General features: G+C 33.8%; 1 protein-coding gene across 2 annotated transcripts in view; it reads left to right on the top strand.

Moving 5' to 3' along the window:
- The first annotated feature begins 3,345 nt into the window (after positions 1 to 3,345).
- LOC145277863 (protein AAR2 homolog) overlaps positions 3,346 to 17,590 on the top strand; it is a 26,100-nt gene continuing 11,855 nt past the window's right edge. Inside the window, exons 1-2 of one of the 2 annotated variants that reach the window (XM_080129818.1) lie at positions 3,353 to 3,507; positions 5,078 to 5,232. The gene's annotated coding sequence lies outside the window, so the exon portion shown is untranslated. Of the gene's footprint in view, positions 3,508 to 5,077; positions 5,233 to 17,590 lie in introns of both variants that reach the window. The other variant, XM_080129819.1, reaches the window with a different exon arrangement.

The raw sequence follows: 17,590 nt of genomic DNA, 5'->3' as shown, positions 1-17,590 counted from the left end.
TATATGGCGAGCTTATGCCATACAGATTCATCGTGTGGGAAACCACAAATACAACTCTGTGGATCCAAATAACCCTACTAATCACACAAACAAGACGCAGTGCCATTTTGATGTAGGTGTATCTGGAATATAATTGTAGGGATACTATTTAGGAAGTTTTTTGTAATTATTAAAGGAAACAAGCTTAGTCTTAGCAGCATTGAATGTTATCATCCATTTTTGTTCCGATTCTACTACAGGCTGGAGGTCTTACTCTAGGGTTTCCGCTATGGATATGTGTTCATTCGTTCCCCTCATGCCTGTTATAAAGCATGGTGTCATCAGCAAATATATCCATCTCAGAGACAATTTTATCAGGGAGGTCATTTATGAACATCAAGAATAATAAAGGTCCAAGGATTGACCCCTGAGGTACACCCGCATTTATATCATATTTTTGATGTATGACCGTCAACATAATCTAGATTTTTCTCTTATTTAAGAAGGATTTAATTATGTTAAGTATTCGTCCAGTAATATCATAGGATCTGATTTTCATGAGACGACCATCATGCCATACCTTATTAAAAGCCTCAGATATATCTGTCTTCCTCTACTTTATCCAGTGCATGGTATATACGTTCAGAGATTACAGTTAGGATATTTGCAGGATATTTGTAGGATACAGGCAGCCTAAATCCATATTGTTGGTCGGACAGAAGTTTAGCAACTGAAAGGTGGTGAACTAGAGCTTGACTAATTATGGATTTAAATATTTTGGTGAAAAGAGGGAAGAGGCTAATGGGGCAGTAATTTAATAGGTCAGTTTGTTCGCCAGAATTCTTGTAAAACTGGTACCACAGAAGCAGTTTTTCAATTGTCAGGAAAGCAAAATTCGTTACAGTATTTGTTGAAAAGTTTGAAGAGGACTGGAGCAACCTCAGCAAAGCATTTTTTTTAATAATACAGCCGGGATGAGATCAGGTTCACATGTTTTTGAGATGTCTACGTTTTTTATATCAGGCACTTGAAAAAGAGTGATCATCTAGAGTGGTTTCTGTCCGCAAAGGAAAATCAGGGAGGGAGTGGTTTGCTGGGTCCAATGTAGAGTTTGAGGCAAACCAACTGGCAAGCATGTTAGCCTTCTCAGTTGCCGTGCAAACAAGCTTATGATTTTGGGATAGTGGTGTAATTGTTGATTGCCCATTATTACGATGTTTAATTTATTTTATTTCATTTTTATTTATAAAAAAAATAATTACAATATGTTAAAAAATAAAGGGCTTAAAGTATTTTTACAATTAAGTACGTTGAGAAAAATATCTTCATTTATGTAAAAACAATATTGTTAATTATTTTTGCGATTTTCTTTTAATATATTTTTCATTAAAAAACAAAAATCACATTTGATTATTTGTAAACAAAATAGGTGCTTGTTAAGATAGTCGACAGATCGATTTTTTTATACATGGTTTTAAGCAAAAACAATAGTGCTTACTTGTTATGTCAAAAATAGTAATATATCCAAAAATTATGAAAATTATTTATAGTTAAAAGTAATTTTTATGGAAAATTGGGGGAAATTGCATTTTCCCTAGATGTGAACCCCTTGAAAATTGCAAATACAGAGGACATACTTTTCAACACTTTAATGGCTTCCGACATTTGTAATCCATAGTGATAGATTTTTTTTTACTAAAAACACAATAGCAGTTGTTCTACTCAATGAATTTTCGTAACTTTTTATATGTTAATATTTTCGATATGACAAGTAAGTACTGTCATTTTTGCTTAAAACCACATATTTAAAAAATTTGTTTACTTTCTTTGTATGTCAAATAATTTATGCTGCTCAAGTACAAATTTCCCATTTATTACAATGCCTATGAATATACTTATTTGTTAAATATTGTTTTTGTTTTTTAATATATATATATTTTTTATAAAGTTCTCTTTTCAGGAATCATTTTCCACACTGCTCAAACATTAACATTTTTTTTAAAAGTACTTAGCACCTTAGCACCAACTACATCATTTCCTTTAAACTGACGACTTCTATAGGTTTTAGACTCTGCTGAATAAGACTATCTATTTTAACATTGGCAGAGATAAGTAGTTTTCGAGATATAATGACATGCATTATGCACTGTAATTAACTTTTCTACACACGCGCAATAAAAAAGTGTACTTCACTCCGCACGACACGGGGGGGGGTATAGTCTTTGTGGGTGGGTATGCTAACAACATGTATCAAAGTTGAATTTGGGGCAAATACTTTGACAGTCCTTTCTCAAAATTCATAAAATGGGGCGTCTGTTCCGAAAGCCATTCTTACTATGGCGAAGTTAACCGTGTCTATTCCATATAACGTTCTTAACATGAATGGTGTCTATTCCGAAACGCCTTCTTAACATTAGGACGTTGGGGATAGGCCACCAACAACAAGCATAATTTATGTTTTTACGGGGCGGGGGGGGGGGGTCATGCTTCCAATGGCCAACGCCGGTTAGCGGGTCCTGCTAGTTCTTAACTAATTTTTAAGCGGAAGTCGCAAATCTCTGGTGTTGTGCCGTAACCTTTTGTAAAGGCCACAGTTATGCCTAATCACCAATTCCAATTATTTTATGAAATTCAATTTGTTCTTTTATTTATGAAGTACTTTTTAAAATTGGAAAAGTTCACTTACTATTTATCAATAATTGGAGCCACTGAAGACGTAAACGACTGAACTGGTGCATAATTTGTTTGGAAATAATAAGAGAGGGTGGGTTTTTCAAGTGTGTGCTTCAAAAAAAGAAAGAAAAGAAAAAAATTTAGGTGCTAATGCACTTACTGATCCGCGCTATTTTTTAAATCGTATTTCCAAATTTAATTAAAGTTTTATTATATATTTTTTATTCAATTGTAAGGCTAAAGTACAGAATAGGTACAAAACACCCCCCCGCCCCATGTTAAGAATGGCTTTTTAAATAATAACGTTATTATTTCAGCACGGATCAATGAGTACCCAGATTTATAATCCGATTTTCTGAGGCGTTTCTTAACCCTGGGGAAAAACATTGTTGTGAACTATGATGAGAATATTTCTGAAATCCTTTAAAATTTAACAAAACTAAATAACAAAGTTTGAAATCGATTTGGTCGACTCTATCTACACAAGTACCGTAACGCTACGAATGTCACAATAACAAAAAAATCCATTATTTTATTTATTTATTTTAGTGTGTGTGTAGTTGTTTCAATTATAGATCATGACTTACAAAACAACTAATGGGCAAAGGGAGAAAACTCTCTCAAGAGACAAATCAATTTCGGAGTTATGCAATTGCAGCAATAACTAAATAAACAAAGATTTTGTTTTGTTTTTTGTTTTGCGTTTATTAGGGGGAAAGAATGATACGGCCAAGCCAGAAGCTGTTGGATTATTTGGCAATTGAATCTTACCGAGACACTACTATTCCGAACTCATAGCATTTCTGCAGCAAACGGACGGTTATGATTTTTTAAGCCACATAAGATCTTTGTCTGGTAAAAACTTTATTATTAAAATTGATTATCACCAAGGTTCTCTCTTTCTCTCTCAAAAGAAATGTATTTTTTACCAAATACTTTTATTAAAGATAAAAAAAAAAAGATGAACGAAAATAAAACATATTTGATTAAATAGACCATTTTGAAAAACAGACAAATTCGCTTGATTTGTTTAAACAATCAAAAAAATAAAATAAAATAAAAACATTTTTTAATTTTCAATAAGAAAACAGGAAAACATTGCATAAATATTAATCAGCCGGAACTTTTCTGATATAGACAAAAGTTTCGGGGCGTTTATACGTAATCGCCTAAAAAGTAAAATCTCATTTTAGAGGAAGTTGAGGGAAGTAGCTGGAAGGTCCGTGTCTACTTTTAAATGTAGACATAATTTTCTATTTAATCTAACAAACTTGTTTTCTCATTATGTATTGGATCTAAGATTTTGATAAACTCATTTATGAGACTTTCATCCTAATTTTTCCTTGTGTCATTTTTTTTTTTTTTTTCTATTCATTCACTTGTGCCATATTTACCGTGCAATTTTTCTTATGTCCTTTTTAACTGCGCCATTTTTACCTGAATCCAATTTTAATATATTAATCTCCGTTGTTTGAGAGGGGATATGTCATAAGTGATAAAGGTGATAATTTATAAACATGCATCACAAACATTGAAACAAGGAGTGAAAACCGACAGCAGAAACAAAACAAAACAAAAAAGCGAAACTTATAGAAACAATTTATAAAAAAACAAAAACAAAAAAGAACTTACAAATAAACATTTAATTATTTCTAGCTTTCCTTAAATTAGTTAAAACAATTATAGTTGGTAATTTAAGTGAAATAACATTAATACAAATGTGACTATAGTTAATTCAAACCCACTTAGATGATCTTACATTCGACATCTCCGTCATATTAATATTTATTACAATAAAAAAAAAAAAAAAACGGCACTGATGCAAGGGAAATAACTCTCGATGTGAGCGCCTGATTTATTATATCAAATCAACAGGTTGCATGTTCACATCACGTTAGGGTTCACCATTTTAGAGGATTGCTTGTTAGCACTCCTAATAAGATTGTCGAACACGAAGCATGGAATAAATAACCAGATCTCTTTAAAATTCAAACAATGACAGGGTTTATTTGGGCAGCACTAGTTGGACTGCATCTGTTTGAGAAAAAGAAGGAATAGAAAGTTTGTTGCATATTCAAAATTGCAGCCATTAAAAAAGAAAAGTCATAGATTGAAGATGAAATCTTCAGTCAAGTAGATTTGTTTTATTCAAGAAAATCTAATTTTACGACTAAACGAGTTGTAGCGTTTTCGTCGGCCATGATGAAATCCGATAAAATAAATAAGGGGGACAACTCAATTCAAAATGTCAGGGTCAAAATTAGCCTTATGTTCAATACAGCCTAGTCGCAAAATCGCTAAAAATCATAAATTTCGATTTTCTTAGTTAAAAAAATACTTGATGAATTTGCATAATTTTTGGAATAGCTAATTTCTATGACGAGTATGTACATGATAAAGATTTGTTTTTGTTTTTGTTTTTCAGGGAGAGCAGTGTTTGTTTTCACTGCTTGCTGAATTCTATCTGCTGGTTGATCGTGATTTTTCCAAAGGGGCTAAAAAAAAAGTTCCTTGGGGGAGAGAAGGAATCAATGCGCTCTGCCTACTGATTGGTCAGTGTGTGGGCGAATCACTTAGCAGGTGGGTGGGCCAATGGGCCATGATTCACAAAAGAAAATAGATCTTTATTTGTGATTGCTATAACTATCCAAACAAACACTAGATAAATCAGTTTCAATGGAATAACGAAAATTTTGTCTGGAAACATTTTTTTTTTTTTACGCACTTATACGACAAATGGCACCCCCACCCACCCTTCAATTTATCTTAATTATATTTTTAATCCCTTAAGCATCTGAAGTGGCATATTAGGGGGCGGGGGTGGTGGTTCAGGAGGCGGCATTTTGACAGGGTAAAAATAGAAAATAGAAAAAATAAATAAAAGCTAACAAAAAAATCTCAAATTTTATACCAAAAATGAATCTTTAAGGGTGCAAAAAATTAAAACTTTTGGCAGTATCGGAATCAGAAAAATGTGTCCCTATTTTCTGATTCCAAAACCGATCCTTTTAAATTTTTAACTTAATTTTTACATTATTGGTACTAATAATAATTATTAATTGTTTTTAAATTATCACTAAAATTAAAATGATAATAACATCAAAATACGATGTAAGAAGAATTTTTTTTTAAATTTGCATGAATTCTCTATCTGTTCGCCTGTTTCCCACCTGACTACAACTTGGATGTCTTCAAGTCCAACATAAACAAATTCCTGACAAACTGCCCCCTTAAGTAAGACACTCTATCAAATCTCCAATACTAATGATTACTACAATACTGATTGATCATTGATTACTGTACATGCAATAACCTTTATCCCTGAGTGGCCTCCGGGCCTTGATAAGTGGTGACCCCCATGTAAAAAAAAAAAAATTACCCTAAACTTTCAACCCAAAACTGAAAAGTCATTGCTCAAAACAAGATTCCGTATGCCTGCTTCCCATCTGACTACAACTTGGATGTCTTCAAGTCCGTTAACAAATTCCTAATGAACCGCCCCCTTAAGTAAACACTTCATCAAATCTCCATACTAGCGTAATGTACTTGCAATAACCCTTATCCCTGAGTGGCTTCCGGGCCTTGATAAGTGGTGACCACCGTGTAAAAAAAAAAAAAAAAAAAAAAAAAAATGAGAGATCTCATCAGAGATGTCCCATGGGGGAATATCTTTTCTCTTCCTGCAGAACTGTGTGCAAATGAGACCACTGGTTCAAAGTTGCACACATTTTCCCACACAGAAGTTCTATAGCAAACCCCACACTCCCCAGTGGTTTACTTCTACTTGGGCAGCTGCCATTGCTCAAAGGCAGCATACATACTGCAGATTTATCTGACATAAGTCCAGTACAAACAGACAAAAGTTTATAAAAGCTAGAAGAAATAGAAAGAAATAGCAGCAGCTAAGAGAGAATTGACTAAAACCACCAGAAAATACTTTGAAGCACAGACATTAGAAACTCATGATTTCTGGAAAATCTACAACAGTGTAGTAAATAATGGACAATCAACAATTCCCCCACTATACAATAATCATGAGGTTGCTTGCACGGCAATTAAGAAGGTTAACATGCTTGCCTCCAGCTCTACATTGGACTCTGATTTTTATTTGTGGATAGAAATCACACTAGATGATTTGAAAATCACCCCTTCTCATGTGCATGATATAAAAACCTAGATACCTCAAAAGCATATGAACCTGATCTCATCCCGGCTGTACTATTAAAAAAATACTCCACTGAGGTTGCTCTAGTTCTCTCCAAACTTTTCAACAAATACCTTAACGTATCTTTCCTGACTGAGGGAAAACTACTTCTGTGGCACCAGTTTACAAGAATTTTGGTGAAAGAACTGACCCATTGAATTATCACCCCATTAGCCTCCTCCCTCTTTTCACCAAAATATTTAAATCCATAATTAATCAAACCATTTTAATCTTTCCCTTTCTTGACACCTTAAATTTTCAACACACCTCGTTTAATCTTTCTCTTTCTCAACTCCTTCAAATTTTGACACGGCTCGTTTAATTTTCCCTTTCAAATTTCGTCTCGCTCACATTGACTTTAATTTTCAGGCCGAAATAGGTTATAATTTGAAAAAAATGGATTCCTGTCAGCATTCGAACATCATTGTAATTTCCGACCTGTTCAATTCAGTTCTCCAAACTCAACCCTCGCCATCTTGACTTCAGGTTTTTTATTAACTTATTTTGATGTGAAGCCTCATTGATAGTCAAATTTCTGCATATCAAACTACAGAAACGAATACTAAAAAAAGATAAGTTGACAGGTGAAATAATTAAATTATGTTGTTTGCCTTACGTGACTAATGTAATTCAAAATGTAGGACAAAATTTATTCCCCCATATCGAAAGCAGTTTAGTTTTTCATTAATAATTATTTTTTTATTTCACCGTTTTCAGTAATTAAAAAAAAAATTTTTTATTACTATTTGCGTCATGACCATTAGGTAGGTACCATTTGTTTTACTTGAAATTCAATATTTTTCGTTTGTATAATTTACAAGCACAAATATGTATGTATTCTTTGAAACTCTGCAGAATAAGATTTATTAACGATTCTTTGTTTGAGGTATTCTGTTGAAAAATAAATTTTACCTGTAAATTTTGATTTACGGTTTCATTTATGCTTCTTGTATTAAGCTCTACTTCCTATTGTTGTCATATTGAGCCTTTTTATTTGGTTGGAATTAATATATTAATATTTACTAGCAGAACCCGTGGAAAATCCATGGTAATTTAAAATTCTTAAAACACATTATAAATAAAATGAATATAAAATAAAATAAAATAAATGGCGACTTTAAACAATATTTTAGCAAATTCTTTTTTAATGTTTTAAAGCTAAAAAGAATTGATTTAAAAAATTTAGATTTAGATTTTTCTATGCAAATTAAGAAAACAACACCTTGTGTTGTTTTGTGAATAATTTTTGCCCCCCCCCCGACACACACACACACACACATATATATATATATATATATATATATATATATATATATATATACACTAGCAAAAGTACCTGTCGTTGACTGGGTTCAAAAACAGCCTACAGAAAATGGACTCTGATTTATGAAAGTATTATAGGTTATGAAAAAGAAGGGTTGTAAAGAGGTAGCTTCGAATTTGGGGGTATCAAAACCAAAGCAAAATATGATGAAAGTAAAAATAAAATAGATAACCCCTATAATTTATTATACCATACCTGTTCACACTGAAACATTTATCACAATATTCTGTAGATCTATATTAAAAAACCTTGTTAAACTTTGTGACATATTTCCATTCTATGGAGGTCAGGCATGAACGAACGCCCCATAATTTTATTATACCATATTTCTTCAAACTGAAACATAATTATCAAAGTATACTTACGCAGATAGATATGAAAAGTCTTTATTAAAGTTTGTGCCTATTTCCATTCTATGGAGGCCAGGCGCGAACGCAGACCCCACAATTTTATTATACCATCCCTATTTAAGTTAAAACATACTTAACAAAGTATTCTTATGTACAGCTATATATCAAAAAAACTTGTAAACGTTTTTTTTTAATTTTTTATTTCCATACTTTGTGGACCAGGCGCGTATGCAGACCCCACAATTTTAATGAATCATCATTATGCCAGATCAAACATACCCATTCATGTGTCTTGATACATCTTCTATCATTATATATGATCAGTTTTCTATAATAGTCAACCATATAGGAGCCTATTCGTGACCAGACACACACACACAGACGTTCAGCTTTATATTATAGACTAGCAGAACTACCCGTCGTTGATTGGGTTCAAAAACAGCCTACAGAAAATGGACTGTGATTGGTGAAAGTATGATAGGGGGAGGGGGTTGTAAAGAGATAGGTTTTGATACTCAAAAATTTTACCCTAAGCAAAATATCATAAAAATAAAGATAATTTTTGCGAAAATATATTTTTTACATTAACTTTGTTTCCATTCGTAGCCAAGAGTGACCAACAAAATAATGTTTCCTTACAAAGAGAAAATGTTATATATATAATAATATAAATATACAAGAAATAAATTTTACCATAGTCATTAAAAGTTACTTTTATGGTAGAAAAGTTCATTGGTTTGTATTTTTAAGTAGTTTGTAAAAATTTTTTTTTTTTAATTCACAAACCGGTTTAAAAAAAGATCAAAATGGCAGCGACTTTGAAATGGAGAGCCCCGTTTTCAATTTGAAGGAGGGGCACCTGAGCATTCTGTGTTAACAATTTAAGAGAGTTCCATCAACGTAAGGAATGTTTACAAACATATTTTAATGTTTTCCGTTATTTTGTGCTTGAGGAATATTCGATTATGGCATGTGTAATTTATATAAAAATTCATTTAAGTAGTTATTGCCTCAAATTTCGTCTTAATTTCGGTTCGCTGAAATTATTTCAAGTAAAGAGCATTAAAAACTATTTCAAAACAAAAAAAAATATGAACTGAACTTTAATTGACTATGGTAACATTTATTTCTTGTATATTTATTTTTTCGGGTAGTCGTTTGTTGGCTTTTCTGCTAAACACTCTTACTAAATAATTTTGACGAAATACCGAAAAACAAAGAAACAAAAACAGTTTTGAAAAATAATGAAGCTTTACTTACTTTAGTAAAATAATCTGAAACAGCAAAATGGGATATTAAAAAAGTAAACACGCAATTACTTTAGCTTTTTAAAGCAAAGAATCGATATAAATATGAATAAGAAGAAAATGGCACCCTTTTCAAGCAGAACAGCTTCGTTTCAATTTTACAGTATTGAACGGTGTAGCATTGCGCCATCGGATTCAGGGTTGTACTATTGTAATGTAAAGAACATGCAGAAAGAGTTGTAATCAAGTGAATTCCTTCTAGTACACTGACAAAAAAAGCTTAAACAGATATATAAATAAAAATAAAAAGGTTATGTAAATATTTTTAAAAAGACACGTAATCACGTGAACAGGATTTTTTCCTTCTTTTGACACGATAAAAAGTAACGTTATTATTTTTTATTATTTATCTATTTATCTATTTTCAAAAGAGTGCCACGTGCAAGTGGAGAAGGAAAAAAACAGAGTTATGCAAAATTTGTGTCGAGAATTGTCTAAAGTTCCGACTTTTTTTGGCTTTCACTTTAATAAGAACGTGAATTTATGAGGTGAATTTATTCGACACAATATGATTCAACTAAAAAAAGTAAATAAAAGCTAACGTGAATTAAGATTAAAGTTAAGGTGTTATTGTGGACCCTCACCCCTTTTAAAAAACCTTGTTAAACTTTGTGACATATTTACATACTATGGTGGTCAGGCACGAATTCAAACTGAAACATAATTATCAAAGTATACTTACGTAAATAGATATGAAAAGCCTTTGTTAAAGTTTGTGCCATATTTCCATGGAGTACAGGCACGAACGCAGACCCCACAATTTTATCATACCATCCCTATCTAAGTTGAAACATACTTATCAAAGTATTCTTATGTACATCTATATCAAAAACCCTTATAAACGTTTTTTTTTAATTTTTTATTTCCATACTTTGTGGGCCAGGTGCGAACGCACACCCCACAATTTTTATGAACCACCGTTTTACCAGATCAAACATACCCATTCTTGATCCTCGATGCATCTTCTATCATTATATGTAATCAGTTTTTTAAAATAGTCAACCATATAGGAGCTTATCCATGACCAGGTACACACACACACACACACACACACACACACACACACACACACACACACACACACAGACGTTCAGCTTTATATTATATATATATTTAAAAGATATATGTATACTTAAAAGATATATATATATATATATATATATATATATATATATACATATATATATATATATATATATATATATATATTTAAAAGAGTGTAGCCATCAATAATTGTGGGTTTTTCAGCCTTTTATCACATTTTTATTTTAAAATATTTTTATAACGCGTTTCAAGCTTTGTTTCGCTCTCTTCAGATATTTTCGTAAAAAAGTTTCTTTTAAATGAGAGTTTGAAATGTTATTTTTACATCTGCTGATACTAAATATGTTTTTCAGAGTGATGTGGTCTCAGACATTCTGTCCTCAACAGTAAGTGCTGGTAGTGTCCAGTCAGAGTTAAGTTCAAAGAGGGGGATTTTGGTCCATTTGATCAAGGTTTTTATGGTTTTTATGACTTTCTTTCCCCATGTATAGCACACACTCACACACAATCACACACACATATATATACATACATGTACATATACATATACACACGCATACACACGCATGCCAGTGTATACACATATACACACGTATATACACAGAAATATATGTAGGAGCATACATTTATACATACCCACCTACACACGTACTCACACACATCCACCCACTAACATATCACACACATATTGGTTAAAAAAATTTTTTTTGGTCTTTCCCAATCAAAACACGCATGCATACATGTACTTAATCATTGAAACATAAGTACACGCACACACAGAAGTAAGATGGAGAATAGGTAGGAGATGATACACACACACACACACACACACATGCACACACAATCACGCACATACATATACATGCATACAAGTATGCACATACACACTCACATACATCCGCATACGTATGCAGGCACACATACATATATACACACACATGCATATATATAGAGACATATGCAGGGGCTCACACATACGCATACATCCATATACACACACAAATGCATTCATTTACCCACCCATATATATGCATACATATATATATATATATATATATATATATATATATATATATATATATATATATATATCCACATACACATATACGGATGCGTATACATCCATCCACCCATATATATATGGACACACGCATCCACAATCACACACACACACATACATATTCATACACCCATACTTTACATATATATTGGTTGAAGTTTTCTTTCTTTCCTAATCCAAGCACATATGCATACATGTATTCAGTCACCCAAACATAAGTGCACGTACACACACAAACAAGATGGAGGATAAATAACAGATGATATATATACACACACACACACACACACGTATACACAATCACACACATACATACACATACACACATATATATATATACATACACACATATGTGTGTACATACACATACACACGTATAATTTCTAATTGTTTGTTTAGTTTAGGGAAATGGTACAATACTAGATATGGATGTGCGCACCCGTGAAAGTGTGCGCGTGTTTTATTGTGCTTCTTTTGTTTCGTGTGTTAAGGTACACATTTACCTAAGTATGCATGCGTGTAAGTGTATTTTGTGTTTTGCCTATTTATGTGTATAATTATTGAGAGATGTTCAAGTCGGGGTTGAACTTTGCTATGAAGCTTTTTTCTTGTGTTAGTAAGTAGAAGTAGTTGTCAGTTTGGAAGATGGGTATTATCTCGAATCTGCCTCCACTGCATGTGTGTATATGTTGTGATACATGCAGGTGTCTATTTTCTGCGATTTTGATGTTGGATCGGTGTAGAGCTACTCTATTACTAAGGTTTTTTGTGGCGCCTATGTAGGATTTATCGCATGCTGCACATTTTATTACATAGACCATGTTTTTTGTGGTGCAATCTAGGTTTTTTTAAATTTTTTACACATCCACACAACAGATACAACTACACACAAAGAAGCAACCACAATATATCTACATCATACAAAAATTCCCAACAACAAACCTAGCCAAAACGCACACTAATAACACCTTAAAATTACACAAGAACCCACACCCTTAACAAATACAACATACCACACAATACGTCTCTATAAAAATACCCCCATATATACAATCCTAAGCAATGCAAATCAAACTATTACCACCCACATCAGCAAACACAATCAAAAATCCATTTCCACAGATGCTACATCGTCAACGCAAACAACCAAAAAATACCTTTACTAAACAACCCTTACCAAAATATCCCCACAATGCAAAACAACTACCACAGACATCACATAATTCAAAACAATGCCTACAACACTCACCCCTCATATTCCACACAAAGAAGCAAACCCCCAAGGCACCTCCCCCATCAATGGGAACAATTAGAATACCCCATGCAATACCAATCCCAACAAACAAACCTACCCTATAACAAACTCTGGCAACACAACCCTATACAACAATACATATATCCTCAACAGCAACACCAATTCCAACTGAAACACAACTATCCAACACAAGCAGCATATAATGACAACCTATTCAATCATTTATCACTCAACTCTCACAATAATGCACACAACACTTATTTTACAAGGAGACATCACATCACCCTAAAACACACAACTCCTCAAAACAAGGAAGCAAACAACCCACAACATTTTTTAGGAAACCCCCACGGAACAACAATTCCAGGTTAGAAAAAATTAGACCCAAAATCATCAATTTATCCACATACTCCTTATCAAAGAACAAAACAGAAATACTGAAGCTGGGCCTCAAATTCTGTCCCACCCCTAAAAGCAATATAGCGGAACTAAAAAAGGACCTTAAAGAATTCAAACAGAAATTTAGACTAATAGAAACACTAGATAGCAAAGGGGACAAAGATGATTCTTTAGTAAAAAAACAAATCAATATATTTCCCTAACAAACAGAACAGCACAAAAGAACTAAACACCTACTTCGAAAATCTCTGGAACCTTAACTTCTTCCAAAAAAAAGACAAAACCACAAGCAACCTCACATACAAGCAAAACCAAACACTTGAAAAGATCCGTAATAATAATGACGTAATAATAAAAGAAGCAGACAAAGGCAGTGCCATAGTAATCATGGACAAAACTTATTATGAAACAAAAATTACAGAATTACTGGATGACAAATACTACTATAAACCCATTAGTACCAACATAGATAACACCACCATCTCAAAAATCACAAAACTTTGTACAACACACAAGAAAATATTAAAAAAGAAAGAAACGGACTTCCTCACAAATTTCATTACAAAGACTAACAACTTCTACGGACTGCCCAAAATACACAAATCTGACGTAATAAAACTTGCCATCGATACACAAAACTCAGAATATATTAGCGCCCCAAACCCTAGTGACCTTACATTTATACCCATTGTAGCAGGACCAGCCTGTCCGAAAAGCAGACTTAGCAACTTAATAGACATCTTATTACAACCTTTCACAGATCAAGTTAAGAGCTACATAAGGGACGACATTCACTTTCTTACTACCTTACCACATACAGGAGAAAACAGGACACTGTTAGTTACATTTGACGTTAGCAGTTTATATAGTAATATACCCCATGAATTACGAAAAGAAGCAATAACATTTTGGATCAACAAACACGCACAAACACTACATCCTAGATTCACAAAGCAATTCATTATTGATAGTATAGGCATAATCCTAAATAATAATTCCTTCGAATTCAACAATGCCAACTACATTCAAACACTAGGTACAGAAATGGGAACGAAAATGGCACCGACTTACGCAACCCTTACATTAGCCTGTAGGGGACTAGGATATATAAATACCCCAATCCCGTTACAAAAGAGTAATGAAACGAATGGGAATTGAAGGAAACAAAGACTCAATTAATGGATAAGATAAACGTCGTTTATTTGCTGTTGAAAGAAATGAACGTTTTAGTTATAACATGTCCACGCGTATGTAACCAATGTTCGTTACAGGACTGGTGTTGTAGCAAGAAAAGGAAATGTGTTTTCATCTCAAGTTCGGGTCACTATTGTTTGTTCGCGCGTGGGAAGAGAAATAAATGTTGTAGGAAAATTGAGAATGGTAGTCCAGCGTGTAGACAAAGAAGAGGATATTAGAGTTGTCATCAGTTAGTAGTCAGCTACGCGAAGGTGTTCTTAGTGACCAGTAGTAGATGGAGAGAGAAAGAGTGAGAATGTATACATACAGTCTTTAGCTCGTGCCCCATACATAGTCGCAGGGGTGTTGACGACACGCGAGCGTGCGCCTCCCAAAGGGAAGGCGGTTGGTTAGCCCAACCTCTCTAGCCGAGAGCTAGTCCTAAAAGAGTTAGAAACAGCTTGTCTCCATGTTTTATACTCGCTTCCGGAGTGTCTTTTGCGCATGTGTATTTCCTTAGAAAGCGGAAGTGACGTCATCCATGTGTGTGTTCGTGTTCGCATGTGTGAGTACATGTGTATACGTAAGCGTGTGTGTATATATACGTGAATGTGAGTGTATGTACGCGAACGTGAATATGTGTACATGTGTGGACGTGGGCGCATATGTTTGTGTGCACGTATGTATATGACAGCTTGAAATATGAATGTGTGTTTTGTGTGAGACTTGAAAAAGGCTCGTACAAGCCTACCTAGAAGAAATCTTATGTGAAAAGATAGAATAAAAATTTGGCCACAGCACTAAAAAACTGTTTATAGAATCCTGGAAAAGATACCTTGATGACTGCTTCATCCTGTGGAAACCCACATGGGGAGACATCACAGACTTACACACCATACTCCAGAACCTATGCCCAAAAATTAAATTCACCATAGAACAAAGCTCTACAGAATTACCTTTCCTAGATATACTGATAAAGATTAAAGACAATAACATTATCACAGACATTTACCGCAAACCTACAGACACCCAACAATACCTACACTTTAAAAGTCATCACCCTTAAAGCTGCATAAAAGCCATTCCCTACACCCTAGCACGTAGAATCTGCACTATAACCACAGACCAAAAACCTTCGGACAATCCGACTCAAGGAACTACGAATAAATCTAAAAAAAAGAAAATACCCACCACAACTTATAGACAAAGGGATCCAACTTGTGATAAATAAACTAGTAGAAAATTTGAAAACCCCTAAAGAATGAAACAAAGAACAAATCCCAACATACGTCTCCACACACAACACAAACAACCCAGAGCTTTTCACAGAGATAACGAAACACCTCGTCCTACTTAACCAAAACAGCAAACTAAAAAACTTCCTTAAAACAACAAAAATAATAAAAAGCAAACGCCAACCCAAAAACCTAAAACGCATTCTTACTTCATCCAAACTCAATCAAGACACAACAAAAGGAGTCACAAAATGCAACAAACAACAATGTGGGGTCTGCAACATTATATTAGACGGAAACACATACACATTCACGAATCCCGTACAAAATTTATTCAAAATTTAAAAAAACCTAGATTGCACCACAAAAAAACATGGTCTATGTGCAGCATGCGATAAATCCTACATAGGCGCCACAAAAAACCTTAGTAATAGAGTAGCCCTACACCAATCCAACATCAAAATCGTGGAAAATAGACACCTGCATGTATCACAGCATATACACACATGCAGTAGAGGCAGATTCGAGATAATACTCATCTTCCAAACTGACAACTACTTCTACTTACTAACACAAAAAAAAAGCTTCATAGCAAAGTTCAACCCCGACTTGAACATCTCTCAATAATTATACACATAAATAGGCAAAACACAAAATACACTTGCACGCATGCATACTTAGGTAAATGTGCACCCTCCCACACAAAACAAAACAAGCACAATAAAGCACATGGGTGTATGAATATGTATGTGTGTGTGTGATTGTGGGTGCATGTGTCCATATATATATATGGGTGGATGGATGTATACGCATCTGTATATTACTCGGACACGAGTGACCGCCGATGATGATGATATATATATACATATATATATATATATATATATATATATGCATATATATGGGTGGGTAAATGCATTTGCGTGTGTATGTGTGTATATGGATGTATGTGTATGTGTGAGCCCCTGCATATGTCTCTATATATATGCATGTGTGTGTATGAATGTGTGTGTGCCTGCATACGTATACGGATGTATGTGAGTGTGTATGTGCATACATGTATGTATATATATATATGCGTGTGTGCATGTATATGTATGTGCGTGATTGTGTGTGCATGTGTGTGTGTGTGTCTCTCTGTGTGTGTGTGTGTGTGTGTGTGTGTGTGTGTGTGTGTGTGTGTGTGTGTGTGTGTGTGTGTGTATCATCTCCTACCTATTCTCCATCTTACTTCTGTGTGTGCTTGTACTTATGTTTCAATGATTAAGTACATGTATGCATGCGTGTTTTGATTGGGAAAGACGAAAAAAAAAATGTAACCAATATGTGTGTGATATGTTAGTGGGTGGATGTGTGTGAGTACGTGTGTGAGTGTGTAGGTGGGTATGTATATATGTATGCTCTTACATATATTTCTGTGTATTTACGTGTGTATATGTGTATACACCTGCATGCGTGTGTATGCGTGTGTATATGTATATGTACATGTATGTATATGTATGTGTGTGTGATTGTGTGTGAGTATGTGCTATACATGGGGAAAGAAAGTCATAAAAACCATAAAAACCTTGATCAAATGGACCA

The sequence above is a fragment of the Euprymna scolopes genome, chromosome 6, assembly GCF_053919585.1.
Source record: "Euprymna scolopes isolate OS-2025 chromosome 6, ASM5391958v1, whole genome shotgun sequence".
In the NCBI taxonomy this organism is placed as follows: domain Eukaryota; kingdom Metazoa; phylum Mollusca; class Cephalopoda; order Sepiida; family Sepiolidae; genus Euprymna; species Euprymna scolopes.
Note: the sequence above shows the minus strand (reverse complement) of the source record. Positions and strands in the feature narration are given on the sequence as shown.